Genomic DNA, 27,606 nt, shown 5'->3' with positions numbered 1-27,606 from the left:
GCCTGTTTACCTGATTTATTTTCCCGCCTTTGGCAATGTATTCTAGGGGGCCACTTGCGAAGTTTCTTTGAATTTCATTGGCCGGCATCTGATTCTGATCTTGGACCCTTCTGAGCTGGTACCAGTTGCTTTGATTTTTTTTGTGGGACACGGCTCGGGTCTGGATCACAAAACTCAGTTGTTTTTTTTTCCTCTTCACGGTCCTAGATGGCGGCTTGGTTCAGAGGGCGGGCCCCGTTGCTGGAACTTGTACCTTTGCGGTTCGGAGGTCTTAGTCTGCCATTTCCAAAGTGGGGGAAGTCTCTCGCTGGCTAAGTTTGGCTGCAGGCTCAGTCTTTTTAGTCCAGGGCTGTTTTTTCATTCCTGTCATCCTTATGCGGCTGTTGGTCAGTTCTTTTCCAGACCGTCTGGTCTCTGCTGCTATTTGATTCTTGTTTTGGCAGCAGTTTTTCCTCCCTTCCGTAGGGAGGTTCTGGTTCTCTCGGCCCCATGGATCCCTTCTGTCTGCTCTGGTTTGTGTGCAGGGTACTTTCCTTCTGGTGGGGGTCCGAGTTGCCCTTGGTGTGCAACTGCTACCTCAAATAACTCTTCTGAGTACCCTCAGGAGTGCCATTCTTGCCAGTCTTTTGCTTGGACTCAGTTCAGTGTCTCTTTACGGGAATGTGCCTTTTTAGGACTAGTTTGCCACAGCTCTTCCTTGCTTCCCTTGCTTTCAGGTGGGAGTTTTAGCCTGGCACAGGCGGATTTTGCCTTTTCTAGGTTCAGGCGCCTCTCTCCTAGCACATTTGGCACTCCTTCCTTTTTTTGTAAGGGACGCAGTTCTTTCCTGCTGAGCAGATCTATTGCTGTGCGTCTGGATTATCTCCTCTTAGCTGTGCGCTTTCTCTACTTTTCTGTAGGGAAGTGCATCTGTTCTAGGTCTGGAGTTTGACTCTCCCTTAGCTGGTTTTTCCTCAGTTTGGTGTTAGTGGCCAGCTTCCTCTTTGTTCCTGGCCTGGCAAGAGTTGTTTCTTCCTCACTTCCTTACGGCTGCATTTTGCTCCCTATGGTCTGAGAATTCCAGCTCCGTGTTGCTTACCTCCCTCTTGGCGGGAGTTCTTTCTCTACATTGACTGCTGCTCTATATCGGTTGACTAGGAGGGCAGTCATTGTGGCTCAGAGACCACTTCAGGGCCGAGAGTGTCTCTTGGGGCACGGGGCTTTCTCGTCTTGTAGTTTTAGTCCCTCTGGGCCAGGGGAGTGCAGCACCAGGTCTGCATTTCCACAAGTTGTGCTCTTTCCTGTTGGCTTCCTGGCAGCACCTTCTTCTCTGGCTGTTCCCCAGGACTCCATCTGTGCATTTTGCTTGTTGAGCGTGGCTCCATCGCTGCATGTTGAGCGCGGCTCTATCGCTTCATGTTGGGCACAGCCTCATTATTCCGTGCAGTTCCTCTGTTCCATGTTGGGCACAGCTCCATTGCTGCATTCTGGGTACAGTTCCAGGTTGGCTTTAGCTCCATCGCTGTATGTTGAGGACAGCTCTATCATGGCATGTTTAGTGAAGTTCCTTCGCTGCTTATTCTGCGACCTTTCATCTCTGCATGTTCAACGCAGCTCCATTCTCTCATGTTGAGTGTAGTTCTTTCTCTGCAGGTCTCGGCGTGAGGCACAGTCCTGTGTCTGCGTGTAGAACACAGCTCTGTGTCTGCCTGTGGAACGCAGCTCCTTGTCTGTGTGTGTCATGCAACTCTCTCTTTGCGTATGGAACGCAGCTCCACCACCTGTTAAGTGTAGCTCCATCTCTGTATGTTTAGCACAACTGTTCTCTGCAAATTGGGTGAAGTGGAGCACAGCTCTGTGACTGCAGGTGCTACACAGCTTCATGTCTGCGTAGGAAGCATAGCTCCTTGCTGGCGTCTGGAGCGCAGCTCCTTGCTGGCATCCGGAGTGCAGCTCCTTTTGCTTGTGGAAAGCAGCTCCTTGTCTGTGTTATATGCATAAATACATAAGTATTGCCATACTGGGAAAGACCAAAGGTCCATCAAGCCCATCATCCTGTTTCCAACAGTAGCCAATCCAGCTCACAAATACCTGGCAAGATCCCAAAAAAGTACAAAACATTTTATACTGCTTACCCCAGAAACAGTGGATTTTCCCCAAGTCCATTTAATAATGGTCTATGGACTTTTCCTTTAGAAAGCCGTCCAAATCTTTTTTTAAACTTTGCTAAGCTAACTGCCTTTACCATATTCTCTGGCAACGAGTTCCATAGTTTAATTACACGTTGAGTGATTAGTTTTAAATTTACTACAGTGTAGCTTCATCGCATGCCCCCTAGTCCTAGTATTTTTGGAAAGCGTGAACAGACACTTCACATCTACCCGTTCCAACTCCACTCATGATTTTATAGACCTCCATCATATCTCCCCTCAGCCGCCTTTTCTCCAAGCTGAAGAGCCCTAGCCGCTTTAGCCTTTCCTCATAGGGAAGTCGTCCCATCCCCTTTATCATTTTCGTCGCCCTTCTCTGCACCTTTTCTAATTCCACTATATCTTTTTTGAGATGCAGTGACCAGAATTGAACACAATATTCGAGGTGCGGTCGCACCATGGAGTGATACAAAGGCATTATAACATCCTCATTTTTGTTTTCCATTCCTTTCCTAATAATACCTAACATTCTATTTGCTTTCTTAGCCGCAGCAGCATACTGAGCAGAAGGTTTCAACGTATCATCAACGACGACACCTAGATCCCTTTCTTGGTCCATGACTCCTAACGTGGAACCTTGCATGATGTAGCTATAATTCTGGTTCCTCTTTCCCACATGCATCACTTTGCACTTGCTCACATTAAACGTCATCTGCCATTTAGACGCCCAGTCTCCCAGTCTCGTAAGGTTCTCTTGTAATTTTTCACAATCCTCCCGCGATTTAACGACTTTGAATAACTTTGTGTTATCAGCAAATTTAATTACCTCACTAGTTACTCCCATCTCTAGGTCATTTATAAATATGTTAAAAAGCAGCGGTCCGAGCACAGACCCCTGGGGAATCCCACTAACTACCCTTCTCCATTGAGAATACTGACCATTTAACCCTACTCTCTGTTTTCTATCTTTTTAACCAGTTTTTAATCCACAATAGAACACTGCCTCCTATCCCATGACTCTCCAATTTCCTCTGGAGTCTTTCATGAGGTACACATGAGGTATACACAGTTCCATCGCTACCGCAGCTTCAGTTCTGCAGATACCTTTAACATCCAGCTCTTTCAGTGGGGCACTGCTCATCCTGTCTGTTACTCTGCTTGTTCAGTGCATCTCTATCTTTGCCAGAGGTGTGCAACTCTTTCTCTGCCCGTGGTGTGTGGCTCAGTTTGTGTGCTTCGAGTGCAAATCCGTTTGTTCTCGTTGAGCACGGATCCTGTTCTGCCTGATGAGCGCAGCTTCTTTTCTGTCCCTTGAGCACAGTTCAGTCTCTGACTGTGGAGCATATTTTCACCTTTGCCTGTTGGGCACTGTTTCACCTTGTTGGTCAACCCCAGTTTTTTTCTGCGGGTTGGATACAGTAACTTCTCAGCAGCTGTGGCATACCGCAGTTTAGACTGCTAGACAAGGCTGTCTTGACTCCTGTTAGCTACCATTCCTGTGGCACCTTTTCTTGCTGTAGCCTCTTGGTGGCTGGCAAGAAGCTTCTCCATTGTTGGAGTTTGACTTAGTCTCTGCTCCTTTTGTGACCTCTTGGCACCTTGGGGGTCTTTTCTCCTTAGGGTAGCTCTCAACTCTCTTTTGTCTCCTTTTGTTCTCTTGGCTCTCTTCTTTCATCCCTAAGTCCAGAGCGAGCTGGTTGAGGAGTACTGTTTCTACGGTTGTACCCTGGTATGTTGCTGCCCTTTTTCTTCATGGTTCTAGAGAGACTAGCGCTCCAGTTAGTTGGTTCTCTCGATTCTGGAGTCTCTTCTTGTTCTGTGGAGTTTGATTCTCTCACTAGGCGTGGGTCTGGGTGGTTCCTGGGCCTTGCTTCCTTTCTTCTATGAAGTGTGGCGCACTGTTTGGGGTTGCGTACTCCTAGTACTTGTTAGGGTCGCTTCATCCGACCATCTTGCACTCAAGGCAGAACGGCAGGTTTGGGAGTTAGTCTTTGTCCTGCCAGGGTTTGGAGAAGTGGATCCTGGTCTAGGAGAGACAGTTCTTCTCCTTGTTGCTCGGATACGACTGTTGCCTTCCTTCCAAGGGGGGGTCCTTTGGCATGAGTATCTTTTGCTGCTTCTTTTACTACTCTCAGGACAGAGGTATGTAATTTTTTCTTTTGCTCAGGACATTTGTTTTACGTCCTATGGCTTCAGTTCCTTTTCTAGTGTCTAACTCTGTTCAATTTTGGTAGCCTGGTGGTTCGGATATTCAAATCCTTTTCTGCTGATCAGTTTTATTCTTTTCTCCCCCCCCCCCCCCCCCCCACACACACACTTTTTGGGAAACTGCTTTGCTACATCCCATTAGTCTGGACTGGTCTGGTATAGATGACAAGGAAGGAAAAATTATGTTCTTACCTGATAATTTTCTTTCCTTTAATCATACTTATGTACTTGTGTAAAGCTCAAGAACACATGTGGGAGTACTGAAGACAACAGGGAGGAGACTGACCAAATGCATAATAGAAGCAATAGATGGCAGCACAAATTTGCCACTACCTACTCCTCATAGAATCAACCAGGTACTGAACAATAGGATTGAAATTACTATACTAAAAGTTGCTTGGCATCATTCTCACCTGAAGTCTATAGCAAATCTGCTCCCATCCCTGCATCCAGATGTTCAGATTCTATTTCTGATGAATAGAGCAGCACTGAAGCTACACTGAAGCTGCACAAGATTCATCAGCTGTGGACTGGTCCTCATGCTACCCCCTATATGTTTATTAAAACCTTGCTATACTTCATGTACCAAACCAGTGGATAAACGGTGTACAAATCTAAATCAAAATTAATAGAAAATACCATTGGGTATAGGAAAGAAAAAAATAGTGAACCAATCTCACTAACGCAAACATACAGAACAGCCAAATAGAAAGCATAAAAAACAGGAGACATTTCCCAAGTCACCATCCCTCAGCCAACTCGCTAGAGAATAATGTTAAAAGCCTTCATTAAATAACAAGTTTTAAGAAAGGTGTTAAAATGTGGAATGGATATGGGCAGGCAGAGAGTTCCATAGTGATGGAGCCAAAAAAAAAGAAGGTAGTATGTTGAGTGGATTCCAATTTGGCCATGTTTGGACCAGGAAGGAGCATACGATTAGCATCCGTGGAGCGAAGGGCCCGAGATGGGGTATATGGAACCTTTAGCACAGAGAGGTACAGAGGGACACTTGAATAAAAGGCTTTATATGCAAGAGTTAGAATTTTGAAGGGGACACGAAATTGAACCAGAAACCAATGTGATTTGATAAAAAGAGGGGTAACTTGATCAGATTTGCCCATGACTCTAGCTGGAGTAGGTGATAGTGGGTGGTGTGTGCCATGAGAGGATATGCAAATCAAATAGCATCAACAATTACGCTACTAGTGTATTAGAAATTTAGATGGTCTTTTACTAAGGCGCGCTCACATTTTTGTCGCACACTAAAATTGTGGGCATGCTAAACATTAGAGATGCCGATGCATTCCTATGGGCGTCTCTGATGTTTAGCGCACCCACAATTTTAACACGCGGTAAAAATGTGAGCGCACCTTAGTAAAAGACGCCCTAAGTCAGGGTAATAACTGGCAGACTGCACCTGGAAAAGGTAAGTAATGAAGCCCGCCAAGATGGCACGTTGAACGGACGCACAAGCAGGAGCTCCGTTTAGAACTGCGTCTAGCTTGCCTAGCAGGCATCTTACCTATCACTTGATGGTGAAAAGGAGAGGGAAGACAAGACAGTTGCCCCCACTGACAAATGGACCCCAACCTTTGAAGCAAGCTACGGTGGAGTCCTTCGGCATTCCTATTCGCTCAGGATTACTCTCCTCTTCGGCTGTGCTGGTGGAAACTGGCAGCGATGTAATCGGGGCTTTCCTAAACCCTGCTCCTAGGTCAGCCGCGCTGCAACCTGGAAGCTCTTTGATGACTGGTAAAAGTGTGGACCTGGAGGAAAAAATGTCTCCGTCTGGGATCACACAGAAGGGCTTGCCAGCTTTCACTTCCTCCTCCGTTGCAGCAGCGGTTATAACTACCAGCTGTGAGTACAGAGCCTGGTTTGGTGGAAGGAGCTTCTGGTCTAAAGGTGGGCACACTGGTTAGACTAGCCATAGTCACTTTGGACACACTGTGGGATGCAGTGAATCCCCTCAATTTTTCTTTATTGCAAGTGGCTATTAAATTTTCCTCTGAGGTTGGAGTGCAGTAGTATCAGGAATGGTAGTTGCCCATTCTCAGGCTTTAGAACAATAGTCAGATAAAGTGACTATGCTGGAAAATAAAGTGTATGAATTATAAGGAATAAATGGGACTCTTATTAAAGGTAAGAATTTAACCAGTATGAAGATGGAATATATGGAAAATCAGTTAAGAGAATACTTTAAGATTATTGAATGTTCCATGTTCATCTTTGGCTAGAAAATATTTTCGGGACGTTTTAAAACTTCCATCTGAAACTTTACCACCCTTAGGGGGGTCTTCTTCTAAGGCGTGTTAGCATTTTCAGCGCACACTAAACGCTAGAGAATAGGAATACATTGGCGTCTCTAGCGTTTAGCATGCACTAAAAACACTAACGCACCTTAGTAAAAGACACCCTTAGTGAGAGTTGACGATATCTGAAGCTAAGCAAAGAGATAACCAAGATTTTTTTGGAGTCATCGTCTTTGGAACTTATAACTCAACGTACCACTTTATTGGTGACTTTTGCCTTAGAACCGGACAGAAATACTGTTCTCAAGCTATGTTTTCGTTATATGAATTGTAATTTCTTAGGATCTAAGATAAGAGTTTTTCCTGACATCTAGGAATACTCAGAGGAGACGCCAAGAAACTTGTGCTCTTGGGCAAGCTCTGGGTATAAACTTTTTGCTTCAGTTTCCTTTTACTTGTTGTTTTACTTTTCAGAATAATTCCTATTTCCTTGTCATCAAGCAGATGCAGCCATTACAGATGGGTTGTGTCCATCAACCAGCAGAGGGAGATAGAGAGCACACTTTTTTCAGTGCCTCATACCAGCTTGCTCCACTGCCTCTCTTCAGTATTCTCTATCTCCCCTAGCAGAGTGGCTGCAGCTTCTTCGAGCTCCATCTAAAATCTGCCTGGAGGTTGCTCCTATGCTTTTGCCAGTTGTTAGCAGGGGTGTTGGAGGCTATAGCAGCTTCACTTTAAAGGCACATAGGTTCGCCCTTTCCCTGCCTTACCCATACCTCCGTGGATGTGGACACATTGCTTAGCTTTCCCTGTCCTTCCCCACCAACAGTGGATGCAGGCACATAGGTTCGCCCTTTCCCTGCCTTTCCCACTCACCTGAGCCTCCGGAGTTCTATTTACCTCTGCTTTCCTCACAGCGTTAAAAAAAAAAAAAAAAAAAGCGCTTAGATGCTGGAACAGAGGTTTTTCCTTGCCTTTTTCTGTGGGACCGGAGCTGTGATACTCGGTCCAGTGAGGTAAGAGTGTTTTCTGACTCCTCTGGGGTGGGCCCGCGATCGGGGCGATTTTAGCGCGAACCGCCATTTTAAATTTTACCGCCGTTTTCGGCGATGGCTGCGGAGACAGTAAAGCGCTGTTCCAAGTGTGGCAAGCGCAGATCAGCAGCGGGGCTCTGTAAATCGTGCTGTACAGACGTTAGAGCCGGCCCGAGCATGGCGAGCTACGATTCTTCGCGCTCTGAGCTGGCAGCGGGCGCCATTTTGAATTTACCACATGGTGCGACCTCCGCTGAGACGGAGAGTCCTGAGCCCGGGGGGAGGCCTCGGAGTGAGGCTGATATGGGAGCTACTAGCCCCGGCAGAGATCCGGGTGCCCAGGGTGAGTTTTTCTCCCCTGATTTTGTCTTATTAATGCATAAAGCATACATGCTTAAAAGAGCTCTCCCACAAAGCCTGGCATGGGCCTCTTCTAATGCCCCCCCCCCCCCCCGGGTGGATTCTAGCCTGGGTATGCCCTCTAAGGCGTTATTCCCTGATAATTGGCAGAATATGAAGCGCAGAAGGGCTCATTCCCCTTCAGAGAGTGCTGCACCTCCATTTTCCCCCCCGTGGTCGGGCTGCGAGGATTCGGAGGACTCTGGCAGGCCTTCAGGGTCTGAGGAGCCAGAGTCCGGTGCAGAAGTGACTCAGGATCTGGACGATCCCTCCGCGGTGAGGATTTTCCACCGTGATGAGCTGCCAGCGCTTATTTCTGATGCCCTGCAGGCTCTCTCTATTGAGGACCCTGCCAGTGGCACAGCCTCCTCTGTGAATCCTAGGATGGCTAGTACCAAAAAGCCTGCTTGAGCCTTTCCTTTGCATGACTCCATCCAAGAGCTTATTTCGGCTCAATGGGCTGACCCAGAGGGACCTTTGAAAGTTTCCAGGGCTATGGGGCAATTATACCCTCTGAGTGAGGAGCATATGGCTCGCTTTGCTATGCCTAAAGTGGATGCCCTAGTCACAGCTGTGACAAAGAGAACTACCTTCCCTGTTGAAGGAGGTGTTGCCCTGAAGGATATTCAAGACCGTAGACTGGAATCAGCACTTAAACGGTCATTTGAAATTGCAGGTCTCACTATTCTGGCATCTGCATGCAATTGTTATGCTGCTAGAGTCTGTCTGGCTTGGTTGCAACAGGCAGTGGAACAGCCCGGTGATGGAGCGGAGCCCTTTTCAGATGTGGCTCCGCAGATGGAGTCGGCCTTGTCCTTTCTTGCTGATGCCCTTTATGATATTGTCAGATCTTCGGCTAAACACATGGCAGTAGCAGTGGCGGCTCGCCGTCTTCTTTGGCTACGGCATTGGGCGGCGGACATGGCCTCTAAGCAAAGGTTGGTGAAGTTGCCCTTTCAAGGCCTTCTCCTGTTTGGTGAGGAGTTGGAGAAAATTGTGAAGGGCCTGGGTGAGGCTAAACCTCAGCGCTTGCCCGAAGATAGGCCTTGGCCTTCCTATAAGGGTGCGGCGGTCCACTCCTCTTACAGACCTCGCTTCCGTGAAGCTCGAAGGTACCGCCCGGGGCGTTCTGCTGGGTTCACTTCTCGTGTCCGTTTTCAGCAGAGGAACTCCTTTCGCTCGGACAAACGTTCCACAGCCACTGGCTCAAGGCCTGGAGTTCAGGGGCGACCCGATCAATGATGGTGCGCCGGCCCTCTCCTCGAGTCCTGTCATCGGAGGACGTCTTTCCCTCTTTGCCGAGGAGTGGGCCAACATTTCTTCAGATCAGTGGGTCTTGGACCTGATCAGAGACGGTTACAGAATAGAATTCGACGCCCCTGTAAGAGACGTGTTTGTGGAGTCCTGATGCGGTTCTGCTGCCAAACGGGCGGCGGTAGAGGAGACTTTACAAGGTCTGATTCAGATAGGGGCCTTGTCTCCGGTACCTCCCGCCGAACACGGCTGCGGCCGCTACTCCATCTACTTTGTGGTGCCTCGAAAAGGAGGGGTCTTTTCGCTCTATTCTGGACTTAAAAGAATTAAACAAGTCCCTGAGAGTGCGGCATTTTCACATGGAAACCCTGCGCTCCGTCATTGTGACGGTACAGCCAGGAGAGTTTCTCACGTCTCTGGACCTGAAAGAAGCTTACTTGCACATTCCAATTTGGCCCCCGCACCAGAAGTTTCTGAGGTTTGCGGTGATGGGAAAGCATTTCTAGTTCCGGGCCTTGCCTTTTGGCCTCGCCACAGCTCCCCGCACCTTTTCGAAGGTTATGGTGGTAATAGCTGCCTTTCTAAGGCGAGAGGGTATTCAGGTTCACCCGTATCTGGACGACTGGCTCATTCGAGCAAACTCTGCTGCAGAGAGTCAGCATGTAACAGCCAGAGTGGTCTCAGTACTTCAGTCTCTGGGCTGGGTCGTCAATTTGGCCAAAAGTCACCTGACCCCCTCGCAGTCTCTAGAATATTTGGGGGCCAGGTTCGACACAGCCTCGGGGTATGTGTACCTACCCGAGCAAAGGCGGTGCAAGCTTCAGAATCAGGTCCGTCTGCTCCTGAGGATGCCCCGCCCGCGAGCTTGGGACATTGTCCAGCTGCTTGGATCGATGACGGCCACCATGGAACTGGTGCCCTGGGCGAGAGCGCACCTGAGACCTCTACAAACAATAAAAGCTGAATCTGTGTCCTCAAAAAATAACAAAGATGGAACAGGAACAGGAAATTGAATGTAGATCAATTCTGATAAGTTCTGATTGGATATGCAATTATTTAAAGACGTGATGACGTCACCTTAAGAGTATAAGTAGATCTACATTCAATTTCCTGTTTGAGGACACAGATTCAGCTTTTATTGTTTGTTCGAATATCAGATGGATTTTCTGAAGCGCCCTTCCTGATGCAGCCACAAGGTTGGCGAAACAAGGCGCTCTTGTTGAAGGGCTGACATCTTCTTCGTTGGTGGAAAGATTTTTTGTAGGGCTCCGGAGCCCCCAGGAGGAGTGCCGGTTTTCAGCATTCACAGCAGCTCACAGGAACTCTCAGCGATTTGCAGCTCAGAGCTGTTTATAGTAATTTACAGCAGCAGATGTCGTCAAGATTTGTGGATTAGAGGCTGTCTGCTTAACCAAAGCTAAGTACCAGCCATTTAGGGGCTAGTTTGCTGTTTGATAGTAAAAACTAGTATGAGGATGTTTAACACAATGCCTGTTTAATGAACTGTAAGGATTGCTGTGCCCTCTGGTAGGGGTTGTTTTTCGTAGGTAGCCTTTTTTTGCATGTTTTGGGCTGGGATTAGTCTGTGATAGTTTAGTTTTGGGTGAGTGCCCCTTTATTAGTTATAATAAAAGAAGGTAAGAGAGTTTTTCATCTCATTTGCTTTTTCTCACTAAATGTGAGTTTTTTGCGTCTGGGGTTTTTTCTCTTTTTCCTTCTTAGGGAACCAATGATATTAACCTACTCCTGATAAAACAAGGATATAATAAATACTTTTGTATTTTTCCTGTTTGGAGGTTTGAGGTTTCAATTGTTTTGTAATATATTTAAAGTGGAGGTTTTTCCACAATTAAAGGGACACTCACAAACTAACTATATATATTCTTTAAAAAGCTGCCATGTACTTGAGAAGTAATGTTTCGCCCTAACTGACTTTTAAATTGGCTAAGGTAAAATGTTGCTTTAACCTCTCCTTTTTCAAACTCCGCATCATGTCAGACTATTATGTTGTTCATAGTGAAAGTGTAAAAGTATATGCTGGCATGAAAACACCCATGCCATCTGTGGTCTCCTCTCCAAATCTGACATCCAATCTCTCCCTTTCCTTATGCTTCTTTGGTTGCTTACTTGCTTTTCTGTATCCCTTACTTACTTACTTTTCTGTATCCCATACTATCCTTCTGGTCTCTGTTTGGGTCTGCCTTGTTCTCTCTTATTCAACGCTGAATTTTTCTCTGCAGGAAGGTCTATATGGACTACAAGCAACTACCCCATTGGAGCCAGATGTGATTAGGGCTATAACAGAGGCAATGCACAGGCATGGGGAAACCCCAGCAGTTTCATTGTTGCAGGTATGAGCTAGGACAGAGGAAACTGTCCTCCTGTCTTAGGGAAAAAGAAAAGTCAGATGTCTGAAAACCATATACATTTGAGTATCGGATATATGTTGAACTGAATAAATATTTTGGTAGGTTAAAATGCAAGATTGTTAATTGACTTATTTAAAATTGGAGCCCTAAAGGAAATGCAAACCAAATCTTAAATGGCAAATGAGAAATAAGGAAAGAGTCTGAATATCAGAGAAAACTAAAGGGAATGGAGTCACTGTTCTATTGTTTAAAAAAAAATGTTTTGGATTTAAATGTCATTGAGCAGTGGACCCCCTGTATGAGTCTGGATCCAGTGGGAGTATCAGCAGCTCAGTTTTATGGGTAAATATTTTTACACAAGTTTAGAAGGCAAACAGAAAATCAACAACATAACAATCATGTTATTCAATCATACAAATAAGAGCAATCACAACTGTTAAGTGTAGGGTTCACCACCCCCATGCCCCACATTACCCCCCCTCCCTTCCTCCTTATAGGAACCAGGTCAGCCATGTACATCCAGGGGGCAACTGCAGTGTTATAACCAAAACATCAAAGTCCATCAAACCAAATCTTGGTACTCCAATAATAGATATCAGTAACCTCCCACATTAACAGTCAAGATTATTTAAAACGAACTTGTAGTGTTAAATGTACTCAGATATGGGGTCTACACTTTAAGTAATCATTGTTTTGCCTTTTGATCCATGGTCTCCACAGTTAGTCTTTCCATCCTTAAAAGGTCAAGCATCTGGTTTGGGTTTCTGCCAGGTACTTGTGACCTGGATTGGACACTGTTGGAAGCAGGATATTGAGTTAGATGGACCTTTGGTCTGACTTAGTATGGCTGTTCTTACGTTGGTTGTGCCACTGTTCCAAAATGGGTGGAGAAGGCTGCATCTATTGCAGTAAAATACATAATTTAGCAATCAAACATGCACCTGGAGCACGGACGCGAAAGAGGGCGTCTGGGCTCCTCCCCGGGGCTTTTATACCCCGTTTTCTCTCCTCCCTCTCCCAGCGGGGTGCCCCTTTCGCGTCAGGCACGCGACCACCTTGTACCTGTCCTGGACACCCCGCTGGCCCGAACGCGCATGCCCCCTCGGTGCATGGCGTCATGTTATCTTCGGCTCCGTGCACCCAAGGGGGCACTGCGCCTCTCTGTTTTTTTGAAGGAACAGAGTTGAAACTTGGATGCCCTCCACTATATCATCCATGGTGTCCATCAAACTCTGCTGAGGAGGAGCACCCTAGAATGACCATGCATATTACTCAAATGATGCCACAAGGTTTGCCAAAAAGAAAAAAAATCCTAGGACAGTCCCATGCACAATGTTTAGAAGGGGTCTCAGGGGCTTCACATTTAACACAGCGTCCATCTGTGAGGAAGCTCATCTGTTTAGCACTAGTGGGATGTATGTACATATGAAGCAGAAATTTATAATGAAGCTCCTTCAAGCAGGCACTTTTCATCAGAGATGAACCAGCGCTTAAGGTCCGTTTCATATCTTCTATGGAATAAGCTCCAAAGACTCGAGTCCACTTGGCTACCACACCTTGAAGAGGGTCTTCATCCAAAATTTTCTTCTTCCCTTTATAGTACAGCCCAGAAGGTCCTTGGTAACTGCCAGCAGTGGCCGACATGCATCAAAAACAGTGCTTGAAGCCAACACTGAAAGCTCTCAAAAAACTGGACGGAGTATTAGCAGACCCAGGTAATTCATAGTATTCCCTGCCCAATGCAGAGGAAAATCTCCTCCCATCTAGCCTCTAACCCATCAGTGAAACCCACAACTTCTCAGCATTAATCCAGAGCCCTGAAATATGCCCAAAGTCATTTAAAAATATGTCTCTGGAGAGAGACCTGTGGTTTGATAATAATGGCTAAAAGGTTATTGACGAACAGCACCAACTTGAAGTCTGAGGTACCTATAGAAACACCCAAAATCCCTTGGTCCATCTTTATATGCAACGCTTGTGGTTCAATACAGAGAACAAATAACAAAGGGCATCCCTGTCTCATCCTCCTTGCTATTGAAAAATCTTGCAATAGAGTTCTGTAAAGCACCTGGATCGACTCCAATATGGAGCCCCAGAATCCTATAGATAAGGCTAGGAGACTGTATCAAAAGCCTTCTTAATATCAAAGCTAACTAAAATAGCCACTAGCACCCTTTGCCATGCTAACTTCATTGCATATAACAAACAGCGTACATTTGCCATAACATTTTGACCTTTAACAAATCCCTCTCGATGTAAAGCCACCAAAATGTTTGCATAAGAGTTTAATATCAACATTTAAAAGCAAAATGGGTCTATAAGAGCTAGTGAGTTGTATCAAGGAAGAAAGGAAACTGTCCCAGTTTCTGGGCCTCAGTGTACACAGCCAGAAGGGTTGGGATCACTCTATGACCCAATATCTTATATAATTCCAAGAGCAGCCTGTCTGGTCCTGTTTTGTTTTTTTTTTAATTTGCTGAAGTCTTAATAGCATATGGTAAGTCCCCCAGGACCATAGGGACGTTAAGCAAATCTAAATCCTCTGGGGTCAATGACGACATATTAAGGCCTTCGAAAAAGGATGCATAATCCTTGGGACTCCTGTCCTGTCAAGTATACAGAGTTTTATAATAATTGTTATAAATAGAAACAAAACATAGAAAAAAATAAGATGATACTTTATTGGACTAAATGCATTTTTTGATTAGCTGTTGAAGGTAACCCTTCTTCTTCAGATCAGAAATGAGCAAATGTTGGCAAATATCATAATCCAATGACAGTCTCACAGGAAGAGGGTGGAGTGGGTTGGGTAGGTGAAAAACATGGAGATCTGGCTGGGTGAGAGACAGAGAGAGGTGGATGTGATAAGAGGGTGACAAAGTAGTATCATTTTATAGTTATAATGGGATAGAAAACCCAGATCTTTAAGTCCTGTCTGGTGGGTGTCAAAATATTTCATCATTTTGGCTTCAAAGATTTTATTTTATTTCTATTTGTTACCTTTAACAGTGGACTAACACGACTATCGCATCACTTTACCCATAATAATTATGAATCATCTGGCTAATAGTTCAATTATTGGTTAATCGGTCTCCTTTGGTGTCCTGTAATCTGGGAACAAAATGGGTGCCCGATATCATCCTCGCTAGGCAAGTGCCCATCTTGTTCTCATATTTAAAAAATTGGTGTCTACTATATTGAATTGTATTGCGCGAACGCTGGCGAATACGTGCATTTAGAGTGCACTGTAACTGAAGATATTGGTTTCAATGTTCTGGAGTTAAATTGCAAGCTAAAGTCCTACTGAGCTTTCTTTAATTGTGCACGTAAGGTTAATACCTGATGAGTCAAGCACTTATGATATTTCAGGTAGGAATTAATCTCACCATGTAAAACTGCTTTTCCCACCTTCCAAAACAACCATGGAGTTTGTATCCCATATTCCTCACACTTTTTGATCAGAAACTCCCGAAAAGCATCATCCTCTTATAGACCCTGTGGCATATGCCACAGGGGAGGACGTTGCCCCCCCCCCCCAAAAAAAAAAAAACTCATACACTTCCATGTACAATATACACACATGATTAAAGGCAATATATAATCCCACGGCTCACTGTTAAATGAGCCCTGCACACATGCATGTAGGTATTCTTTTCAGACTGAGCATGCACCATACTAATCTCCCCTCAGGGATCAGAGCAGGGCCTACTGAGGGTAACTATGCATCCATTTCAATCAGGGTCTGCTACTGTGTTAAAATTTCCCCTTACAATAATCACGCAGTTTGAGAAGTCTAATAACACATTTAGTAAGACTGGAAAAAAGGTTCTGTCAGGAATGTTCGGTTCATAAATGGTGACTAAAATATTGGGATTACCATATAAAGAGCAGTGTACCACCACCCAGCGTCCTTGCGAATCTCATAGGACTTTATGCTCTCAAAAGGGATATTTTTATAATATTTCATACCCACCCTTCTATGTACTGGGGCATTAGAATAATAATATCTGCCCATCCATTCCAGACCAACTTCTGGTGTTCAAATCATTTAAATGAGTTTCCTGTAGAAAGGCCTTAGCGCGGTTTAATCAGGGGAGTTGATTCCACAGATATTCCATGTAACTATACTCAAAGCACTCATTTAGAATTTATAAAAAACAAAGCATAGCTGTTCAATTTTAAATCATTTTTTGTGCAAAGTGGACTTTGTAAAGTTTATTTAATGCTCAATGTTTTTTTTGCAAACTGACTTCATATGACAGATAAAACTTTTCAAGCATTAATTTGTTCAACTTGAAATGAGGAGATAGAATTTTCAACCCCAAAATTTAGGTGGCTAATTAGCAGGGCCACTTATTTGAATACTGATCCTTTACCTGTTTCATATGTAAGGGGAGGTCCCTTGGTGGGGCAGTGCACCGCAAGGTCCCACGGAACATTTTATTTTATTATGGTCCTCTCTTCTATCAGCACATGCACACTCTTCTCCAAGGGAGCAGGTTCTGTCCATGGGGAGAGGATGTCCCTTCAAACGCCAGGTGTAGATTTGTCTCTTCACCACAAATACACAGAGACAAAATATGGGGTGATCCAACTAACTTTACTGAAAGCTTGTGCAAAACATTACTGCTTTGGTTAGTCTTCTGTCCTGAGGTTGAACGCATTGAGGGGGGGGGGGGGGGGTCTTTTACTATGGCATGCTAGCGTTTGTAGCTCGCGCTAAAAATCAGTTGGCACTAAACGCTGAGACGTCCATTATATTCCTATGAGCATCTCGGCATTTAGTTCCAGCTGATTTTTAGCACAAGCTAAAAACGCTAGCAAAAGACCCCCTGAGTAAACACTGTAGATCTAATATTTCATTTTTCCTTTATCTGTGTCAGTGATCCCTTTCAAAAATACCAGTCTTTTGGAAGATAGGGGTTTCCAAGTTACAGAGAAAACATACCCTTCTCCATAAACCTTCACAGTCTCTCCTTTCAGGGATCCTCATCCACACAGACTTCTCAGGAAGGGAATTTTTTCTCACATTATCTTCTCCTGTAGTTCTAGCTCCTGGTTGGTGCTTTTTCTCTCTGTCCTTTAGCTTGTGGCTCGAGCCCTCAGATTCACTCCTTGCTTGTGCATCAGGCAGAGAGGTGGACAGAACCTGTCTTTTAAATGCCCTTTATGCAAGACACTAACTTAAAATTCAAGGGAGGCTTCACATTGGACATAAACTAATTAGGCCCAAAGACTGACCCTTAAGCATGTCCTGCTTTTGCCAGCAAGTCCGCACAAATCTACTACATGCGCTCTAGGGGTCTCTGCTTTATATAAGGGTAGGCAGAACCATTGCAGCCATCCCATCAGCGAATGCTGTAGCACAATGGTATACATTTCTCTACCCTAAGTTGATATGGTCCTGAATTGAACATACTGGTCATCCTGAAAGGATTCTTACACATATACCCCCAAATTGTATAAATGGTGCCTGAAGTCAGGTGTGCAAATGTGTGCCAAGTTGTAGAAAAGGGTCAGTTATGAATCCAAAATAATTAGCTAATTGGTGATAATTGGCACTTAATTGGAGATAAGTACCAATAATTGATGTTAACAAACACTGATTAGTAGTTGTGCGCAGAACTGACTTATACCCCTAAACTGAGCACCTAACTTCTCTCACGTGCAGCTGCAAAGGGGGCAGAGTCATAGGAGGGGGGGGGGGGGGTTGGGTGGATTGGGGTGTTGGTCAGAACAAATGCAGTGTCGCTAGAGCATAAATTGTAACCTAATACCAAACCAAAGCTCAGCGGTAAAGTAACAAGTGTTTATTCAAAAAATGGAGAAAAAGCCCTCAGAAACCGCAGGTGAATTGCCTGGGGTTTAGTGCGTGGTTATAAAAAAAACACAATGAATTATAACACACGCTACAGTTCTATCACTGGGCAAAAAACTCCATTTTAAGCAGGCTTCAAATTTTATGCCTTAATATTGCTGAATAAACAACGTGAGTTTTCCTTAATGTGTTCAATTATTTTTTCAAGTAATTTTCTTTTTATAAAATTGTATCAATTTCTCTTTATGTCAATTTTCCTTTTTTCAGCATATCAAAAGATTGAACACTTAGCTTTTGAATCCTTTTCTTGGTCCATGCACATCGACCTCTCACCTCTTATCACTTATAGCAACGATGGATTTCTGTGCCTAAATGTTCTATGTTTCTTCATATTAAAGCTCAACTGCAAAGTATTAGCCCAAGCTTCTAAGTGTTGTAAATCACTTCTCGTGCTTTCTGTTTCCTCTGTGGTGTCCTCTTTGTTGGTAATCTTGGTGTCATGCACCAGGGTTAGTTTTATGAATATATATTCTCTCCTCTCTTATTTACAGAAGAAGTGACACTACTACTACTACTACTAACTAACATTTCTAAAGTGCTACTAGGGTTACGCAGCGCTGTACAATTTAAACATAGGACAGTCCCTGCACAAAGAGCTTACAATCTAGAAGACAAGAGAATAATCTAAAGACAAGTGAACAATCTAGAGGACGAGTGAACAGTTAATCTGATAGGGTGGACACTGTGCCTATTCACATTTGTCTGCATTACAGCAGACTTTTCTTCCATAGCTACATACAGGAGCTTTGTCATTCACAGGTGGGTCACTGTGATGTGTTTTTTTGTATTGTGTATAGTATATTCATTATACAATCTTTTGTGATGGCTAGGTTATCCCATGATACACATAGGCGACATATAGCCATTTTGCCTTTCTGGTGTACACCAAGTATAGTTGATATGTAAAACAATGATTGTTATGAGCATAATGGCGATTTTACATAAGTCCACATTGTTTTTACATTTGGCTTTATGTGTTTCAAGTCTGTTTTATTTGTAGCAATTTGTAATTTTGTTTTTGTTGCAATGTTATTTGTTTGTTTTCTTTGTGTAGCAATTGTTTCGGACCCCCTGATGCAGGTGGTGGTTTCTGCTCAAGCATGGACCCATTTCGGGTCAAGTTTGGTGCTTTGAATAAAGATCATCTGTTTTCTTTACATGTGTGAAGTCATGTGCCATCGTCTATTCTTTTGGAACCTGTCATGCGCACAAAGACATACTTTCCCTTCTAACCCTTCAACCTTATCACTCACAAAAAAAACTGAAGAGAAGTGGCCCCAGGATGTATCTCTGAGGCATTTGTTAACAGTGCTGGGACAGTACTTCTGTAGCAGAGATACTTTTGGGTTCTACTATAACGCATTTCCTTGGTTCTTTGGATGTCCTTACATTTATCCCACCACTTAACATAGTATTCTGGCTATGAGAGTATAATTTTAAATTAGGATAAAATATAGCCTCTGATGGTTAGCGTTTCTGCAAGACCAAAGTTATAGAACACCTCTTCTTTCTTTACACAGTAGGATTATGGACTTTGGTATTTTATCTTCCATCAGATTCTCGGTTTCTAAAATCTAGTGCATACCATGTATAAAGAAAAGAATTGGAGCAGGTTATAATTGGTGTAGATAATAGGGCAATAAATTTACAAAGAACCTTCCTGATTCTACAGGTCAGTATTCTTCATTGTAAGGCCCTGGGGCCTGTGACAAACTCATTTGACTTTAAGAGGGCAATTTAAGAGTCACCTACAATGTGTTTACTTGCAGAATACCATATAGTTGCATTATTGACACAAATACACATATGTGCCAGTATTCAGATAATTATGATGCCTAAATCTTGCACTGCCTTTATTCAGCGTAAGGGAATCCTTCACATGCTCATCTTCAAATGTGGTATATATCATTCAGTGTAAAAAGTGTGAAGAAGGGTGCTATACTGGAGAAACAAGCCAGATGCTAAAGACCAGATTTAATCTACATAGACATCATATGAAAAATACCAGTGGCAACCAGGATATCACCTCTGTGAGACAGTACTTTACAAAACCAGAACACTGCATCAATGATTTTATGGTGAGAATACTAAAAGGAAACTTTAAGACAATCCAGAAACATAAGATCTTTGAAGTCAAAATGGTGAAATATTGATTTCAAGATGGCGCTGTGAATGGACGCACCTGTGTTTGCTCCTGGAGGCTGCTGTGTTTGTGAGTTTTCCTCGGTGCCCTCTGTAGCCTCGTCAGCGATGGGGAAGCGGAGGGGGAAGGTAAAGAATATCCCTCGGTTCCTGTGACATCCTCGACGATGAAACAAACAACCCTGCAATTTCCCAGGCAGCAACCGGGTCCTCAGGGAACTTCGACCCCTTCTGCAGCTCTCGGCCCTTTGGAGTCGATCGAGAGTGGAAACGGGGCTTCCCTGAGCCCTGTGGAGCGAATTGCACCTCCCTAGCCTGGAGGAGAGTTGCTGGCTGTTCAAACAGAGACAGACGCCGAAGTGGCTCAGCTGGTCCTGTCTGAGGGTGTGACTGCAGCAACGGAGATAGATTCTGAACTTCGGGAAACATTACTACAACAGGCTTCAAAGGTATTGCCTCAAGCTATTGTTTCCAAGTTAGCTCGTGCTGATAGTCTATCTCAATCTCCTCCTGTGGCTAGTGGAGTGATTAGACCAGCAATTGTGACGCTGGAGTCACTATGGGATATGGTTTACAATATCCAAACCTCTATGCAAACTAAAGCAGAACTCTTCTGATATTGAAGTTCTTTCTAAGGCTGCCCTGCTTCAAGCACAAGTGACTGCACAGCAAACCCAGAAACTGGAACATGTGGATATTAAAATTCAAGAAATGGGATCTATACAAACAGCTCTGGTTAAAGACAATAATTTCCTACTTAAACGACTTCAATACCTGGAAAATCAGACTAAAAGACTTAACCTTAGGTTTCTCTGTTTTCCCAAATCGCCATTAATTTCTCCCTTGGAGATGGTTAAAAAATATTTGGTGGACATCCTAGGAATGGACAAGGACTCACTCACTCCCATTACACGGGCTTATTACATCGGGAGTACTGGAGTGGTGGTAGGAAACCCCCCCGTAATAGGGGAAGGAATGAATCTTACTTCTTTCCTAGAAAGCTCATTAGAAATAGAAGCCATACTACGGCTTTCGTTGAGACACTTAGAAAATCTGTTTTTGGGCTCAAAGGTCCGTATCTTTCCAGATCTCTCACAGCCTACACAGATGAGACGAAGGGCCTTTTTGGAACTTCGCCCCAGGGTGGTGGCATTGGGAGCAAATTTTGTTTGCGATGTCCTTGTTTTTGTAATGTGATGCTTGAGGGTAAACATGTTCAGTTTGTAGACCCAAAACAGTTGAAAGAGTTTATTGATGCAAGAGTTGATGTGAATATAGTAAACCTTCCCTAATTAGCAGGCTGGGGTCTGAACCAGAGGAAGCATCTATGATTGTTAATTCTTATATCCTTTTTTTCTTTCTTTTTTTTTTGAATTCCTTAATCTTGGAATCAAATTTCTTTAACTTGTGGACAAACGGGCTGTAAAGATTATACTTATCATTTTTGTTTCCTAATGTTAAATAATGCCGATTGCATATTCACTTTAAGTGGTGATGTATTGAAAAATTTAAATAAATAATTATTAAAAAAAACGGTGAAATATTTTGACACCCACCAGACAGGACTTAACAAAGATCTGGGTTTTCTAGCCCATTATAAACCATAAAATTCTACTGCTTTGTCACCCTCTTATATATCGTCCATCTCTCCCTGTCTCTCACCCACCCAGCTCTCCCCATTTCTCACTTAACCCACCCTACCTTCTTCCTGTGAGACTGTCATTGGAATGCTTTTGTACTTTTGTGTTTCACTTATATATATTGATATTTGTCAACATTTGCTTATTTCTGATCTGAAGAAGAAGGGTTACCTTCAAAAGCTAATCAAAAAATGTATTAAGTTAGTCCAGTAAAAAAGGTATCATTTTATTTTCTCTGTTTTGTTTTATTTCTATGTATTAGAATTACCTCCTAAGCTCTTGTGCCTGCCTGCCTTTCTTCTCTAATGCACACTGTCTCCCATCTCTGTAAACCACATTGAACCAGACTTCTCTGGAAAATGTGAGGTATAAAGGCCATTATCTAATATAATAAAACGCACCCTCAACGTTCTGAGGACAACGTTCTGAAGCCATCTGACGTCACTCCCAGGCTGAAGGGTTCGTGGATTCATGGTGTGAAGCCTTCAAGCCAGCCAGCCATCTCTGCCCCGCCCTCGCGTCAAACGTCATGACGTCGAGGGCGGAAAAAACCCCCCAAACAAATCCGGCAACGAAGCGTCAGGGAAGGAGGCGGCGCTCCCGACGTCTAGCCTTCCCTTCGCTGTGTTCCGCCTTCTTCTGACGTCAAGGATGACGTCAAAAGTAGGCGGAACACAGCGAAGGGAAAGCTAGACGACGGGAGCGCCGCCTCCTTCCCTGACGCTTCGCTGCCGGAAACCGCCACGGAGGTAAATTTAAAAATAAGAAAAAAAAACAAAAAGGGATGTTGGGGGGACAGAAGAGGGTGGCCAGTAAAGTACAACAATGGGAGCGGGAGGGCAGGGGAGAAACGACAGCATGGATGCGAAGGGAGGGGGGCATGGATGCGAAGGGGGGGGGGAGAAGAGGGCGGGCCAGGCTGCGACATGGGAGAGAGAGGAGCATGGATGCGAGGGGGGGTCATGGAAGGGAGCGAGGGGACTTGCTGGAAAAGGATGAATGGAGGCGGCAGGGGACAGAGGAGCATGGATGGGCATGGATTGGGAGGGCAGGGCTCAGGGAGAGAGGGGAATTGCTGGAAAAGGATGAATGGAGGGGGCAGGGGACAGATGGGCATGGATTGGAAGGGCAGGACACAGGGAGAGGGGAATTGCTGGATAGGGATGAATGGAGGGGGCAGAAGGGCATGGATGGATATGGATTGCAGGGCAGGCCTCAGGGAGAGAGGGGAATTGCTGAATAGGGATGATTGGAGGGGCCAGGTGACAGAGGAGCATGGATGGGCATGGATTGGAAGGGCAGGACTCAGGGAGAGGGGAATTGCTGGATAGGGATGAATGGAGGGGACAGATGGGCATGGATGGATATGGATTGCAGGACAGGCCTCAGGGAGAGAGGGGAATTGCTGGATAGGGATGAATGGAGGGGGCAGGTGACAGAGGAGCATGGATTGGGAGGGCAGGACTCAGGGAGAGAGGGGAATTGCTGGATAGGGATGAATGGAGGGGACAGATGGGCATGGATGGATATGGATTGCAGGGCAGGCCTCAGGGAGAGAGGGGAATTGCTGGTTAGGGATGAATGGAGGGGCCAGGTGACAGAGGAGCATGGATGGGCATGGATTGGAAGGGCAGGACTCAGGGAGAGGGGAATTGCTGGATAGGGATGAATGGAGGGGACAGATGGGCATGGATGGATATGGATTGCAGGGCTCAGGGAGAGAGGGGAATTGCTGGATAGGGATGAATGGAGGGGGCAGGTGACAGAGGAACATGGATGGGCATGGATTGGGAGGGCAGGGCACAGGGAGAGAGGGGAATTGCTGGAAAGGGATGAATGGAGGGGGCAGGGGACAGAGGAGCATGGATTGGGAGGGCAGGGCTCAGGGAGAGAGGGGGAATTGCTGGATAGGGATGAATGGAGGGGACAGATGGGCATGGATGGATATGGATTGCAGGGCAGGCCTCAGGGAGAGAGGGGAATTGCTGGATAGGGATGAATGGAGGGGGCAGGTGACAGAGGAACATGGATGGGCATGGATTGGGAGGGCAGGGCACAGGGAGAGAGGGGAATTGCTGGAAAGGGATGAATGGAGGGGGCAGGGGAAAGAGGAGCATGGATTGGGAGGGCAGGGCTCAGGGAGAGAGGGGGGAATTGCTGGATAGGGATGAATGGAGGGGACAGATGGGCATGGATGGATATGGATTGCAGGGCAGGCCTCAGGGAGAGAGGGGAATTGCTGGATAGGGATGAATGGAGGGGACAGGTGACAGAGGAGCATGGATGGGCATGGATTGGGAGGGCAGGGCTCAGGGAGAGAGGGGAATTGCTGGAAAAGGATGAATGGAGGGGACAGATGGGCATGGATTGGGAGGGCAGGGCTCACACTCTCTCTCTCATATACAATGTCTTTCTGACTGTCACTCTCACACACTGTCTCACACTGTATCAGATTCACTCTCTATGTGCCACACAGTCACTCACACACTCGCTTGGTCTCATACACTCACTCTCACAGAGAATCTGTGTCTCACACACACTCTCTCTCTCGCCCACACACACACACTCTCTCTCACACTGTGTCTCACATACACACTTGCACACACTCTCATTCTCACACACACACTCTCTCACAAACACACTCACACCCAGACTCACTCTCTCACACACTCACACTTTCACTCTGACTCTCAAACAGTCACTCTCACATACACTCTCCCAAACATACACACTCCGAGGAAAACCTTGCTAGCGCCCGTTTCATTTGTGTCAGAAACGGGCCTTTTTTACTAGTCTACTATAATAAAACTCACCCTCAACATTCTGAAGACAACGTTCTGAAGTCACTCAGTCATTCACTGAAGGGTTCATGGATTCATGGTGGTGAAGCCAGAACACTGACCATGTCTCTCTGCCCCGCCCTCGCATGACGGACCAATCAGAAAAAACACCCTCAACATTCTGAAACACAAAGGACCATCACAACACCGTTCCCAGGCAACACTAGGCAACGTAAGACGGACCAATCAGAGGAAACTACGTGACAATAAGGGAGGAGCATTCCCCAGCAGAATGGCTCATTATCTGTGCAGCACGGAGAGCACAGAACCACCGCTGGAACGAGAGAAGAATATTCCTGCTGTGGGTATGTGCAAAAATAGACCAGGGGGGGGGGGGGAATTTTTAAATGCCTAATGCCAGTACTGAAGAGTGCCAGAGGGCCTATAGCACAGACTATATTTGGGATCGCTTGACATGGAGTCAGAGGAGACGGAAAACAATGTGCCCGTCACCATCTGGGACGTGGGCGAACAGGACAAGCTGCGGCCCAGCTGGAAGGATTACCCGCGACCCAGCCAGCAGCAAACAGCGCTCAAGGAAGGGGGAGAAGTAGGGAAACACGCGTGTTTCCCTACTCCTTCCCTGCCTAGGAATCGCTGGAGACTGGCTGCCAAACTAACTAAACAACCGCACACTGACGCACCACCTCCATCATTAGAAAGGCATCCACTCTTTCTTCAACAGAAATGCAAACTAATAATACAAAACAAACAAGGAATACATGGTTTCTCAGGCAGGTAACTCCCCACCCCCTTCCTCTTCCCCTTTTGCCGAAACGGCCAAGGATATGCCCAACCATCCCCAGCCTCAGGCAAGCTGTCTCCTACCTCGGGGATTCCCCGAGCACCCGGAAAAAGACGGCGCTGATTCCTGCAGCGCATAAATGTTCCAGCATTCCCCTGCAGCCGGCCTGAAATGGACCAAACATACCGGATCACCCCCCGACGGCCCGAGACCGTGCTCTTCTCCCTTCCGCCAACTTAAAACAACCATCCCCGTCCTCAGGCAAGCCGTCACCCACCTCCAGGATGCCCAGAACCCCAGCCCAATGGAAAAAGATGGCGCTGCTTCCAACAGCACATTTCTCTTCCAGCATTCCCCTACAGCAGCTCTGAAACGGCCAAAAAATACCGACAGACAAAGAACGTGCTCTTCAACCTTCCGCCCATCTAAAACTACTACTACTACTATTTAGCATTTCTATAGCGCTACAAAGCATACGCAGCGCTGCACAAACATAGAAGAAAGACAGTCCCTGCTCAAAGAGCTTACAATCTAATAGACAAAAAAATAAAAAATAAAGTAATCAAATCAATGTGAACGGGAAGGAAGAGAGGAGGGTAGGTGGAGGCGAGTGGTTACAAGTGGTTATGAGTCAAAAGCAATGTTAAAGAGGTGGGCTTTCAGTCTAGATTTAAAGGTGGCCAAGGATGGGGCAAGACGAAGGGGCTCAGGAAGTTTATTCCAGGTGTAGGGTGCAGCGAGACAAAAGGCGCGAAGTCTGGAGTTGGCAGTAGTGGAGAAGGGAACAGATAAGAAGGATTTATCCGTGGAGCGGAGTACACGGGAAGGGGTGTAGGGATGGACGAGTGTGGAGAGATACTGGGGAGCAGCAGAGTGAGTACATTTATAGGTTAGTAGAAGAAGTTTGAACAGGATGCGAAAACGGATAGGGAGCCAGTGAAGGGTCTTGAGGAGAGGGGTAGTATGAGTAAAGCGACCCTGGCGGAAGATGAGACGGGCAGCAGAGTTTTGAACCGACTGGAGAGGGGAGAGGTGACTAAGTGGGAGGCCAGCAAGAAGCAGATTGCAGTAGTCTAAACGAGAGGTGACAAGGGTGTGGATGAGGGTTTTGGTAGAGTGCTCGGAAAGAAAGGGGCGGATTTTACGGATGTTGTAAAGAAAGAAACGACAGGTCTTGGCAATCTGCTGGATATGAGCAGAGAAGGAGAGAGAAGAGTCAAAGATGACCCCAAGGTTTCGAGCTGAGGAGACAGGGAGAATGAGAGAGCCATCAACAGAAATAGAAAACGGGGGGAGTGGGGAGGTGGGTTTGGGGGGGAAAATGAGAAGCTCGGTTTTGGTCATATTTAATTTCAGGTGGCGTTGAGACATCCAGACAGCAATGTCAGACAAGCACGCTGAAACTTTGGTTTGGATGCAAGGTGAGATATCAGGGGTAGAAAGGTAGATTTGGGAGTCATCAGCATAGAGATGGTAGGAAAAGCCATGGGATGAGATTAATGAACCAAGGGAAGAAGTGTAGATAGAAAAGAGGAGGGGACCAAGAACAGAACCCTGAGGTACGCCGACAGGCAGAGGGATAGAAGTAGAAGAGGATCCACCAGAGTGAACACTAAAGGTGCGGAGGGAGAGGTAGGAAGAGAACCAGGAAAGGACAGAGCCCTGGAATCCAAGTGAGGACAGGGTATCGAGAAGTATGCTGTGTTCGACAGTGTCAAAAGCAGCGGAAAGATCAAGAAGAATGAGGATGGAATATTGACCTCTGGATTTAGCCAGTTAATAGGTCATTGGAGACTTTAGTAAGCGCAGTTTCGGTTGAGTGGAGAGGGCGAAAACCAGATTGTAGTGGGTCAAGAATAGCATGTGAGGAAAGAAAATCAAGGCAGCGGCAGTGAACAGCACGTTCAAGTAATTTGGAGAGAAAAGGAAAACACTGCTGCCTCAGCACAACACAAAAAAAAAAAAACATGAAAAAAAAAACAACACTCAACAAAGGCTGACACCCCCTACAACCACATTTACATTTCACCAACAGAAAGACCCCCCTCCACAAACCTCCTTGACAGACAAAACCACACACACACAATACAACAGAAACACACCCTCAAAGCCACACACCAATCCAACCCACTTTGCCAGCACAGCACATCCCCCAACCCTCAAGCAAAAAACAAAACAAAAAAAGACACACGTCAACAACCTGCACACACACCGCACCCTCACACACTCACACACACACAAAATAACTCTGTGACACATACACACACACAAAAAAAAAAACACATGCTAGCGCCCGTTTCATTGGTTTCGGAAACGGGCCTTTTTTACTAGTAAATAAATAAAAATCTTCTTTGGAGGTTGACAGCTGGTGGTGCCTCTTTACCAGCTGTTCTGTTTTCATCTGGCACTGCATGGCTCTCGGTGAGTTTTAGCCACATGATGCCTGAACTACGTTGTTGTTCTGATGAGATTATGAGAAGAATGCAGGAGTTTGAATGCTGTGTGGTTCAAACTCACTGATAGCTATGTGGTGTCAGAAAATAAACAACAGCTGATCCAAAGGTCGGCACCAGTAACAAACCTCCAGAAAAGATTCTTTGGATTAACAAACTAGCTTGGTAAGGATGGCAGGTTGGAGACTGGATAACGGAGGCTGCCTGGTGGGAGAGGTGTGTGGGGTTGAGATTGGCAAGGTTTGTTTTAGTCACAAGTTACT

The 27,606-nt window shown here is 45.5% G+C and overlaps 1 protein-coding gene across 1 annotated transcript in view; it reads left to right on the top strand.

Moving 5' to 3' along the window:
• SCLY (selenocysteine lyase) overlaps positions 1-27,606 on the top strand; it is a 131,331-nt gene that overhangs the window by 14,895 nt on the left and 88,830 nt on the right. The window lies entirely within an intron of this gene.

Source organism: Microcaecilia unicolor, chromosome 10 (genome assembly GCF_901765095.1).
Source record: "Microcaecilia unicolor chromosome 10, aMicUni1.1, whole genome shotgun sequence".
Lineage (NCBI taxonomy): Eukaryota > Metazoa > Chordata > Amphibia > Gymnophiona > Siphonopidae > Microcaecilia > Microcaecilia unicolor.
Note: the sequence above shows the minus strand (reverse complement) of the source record. Positions and strands in the feature narration are given on the sequence as shown.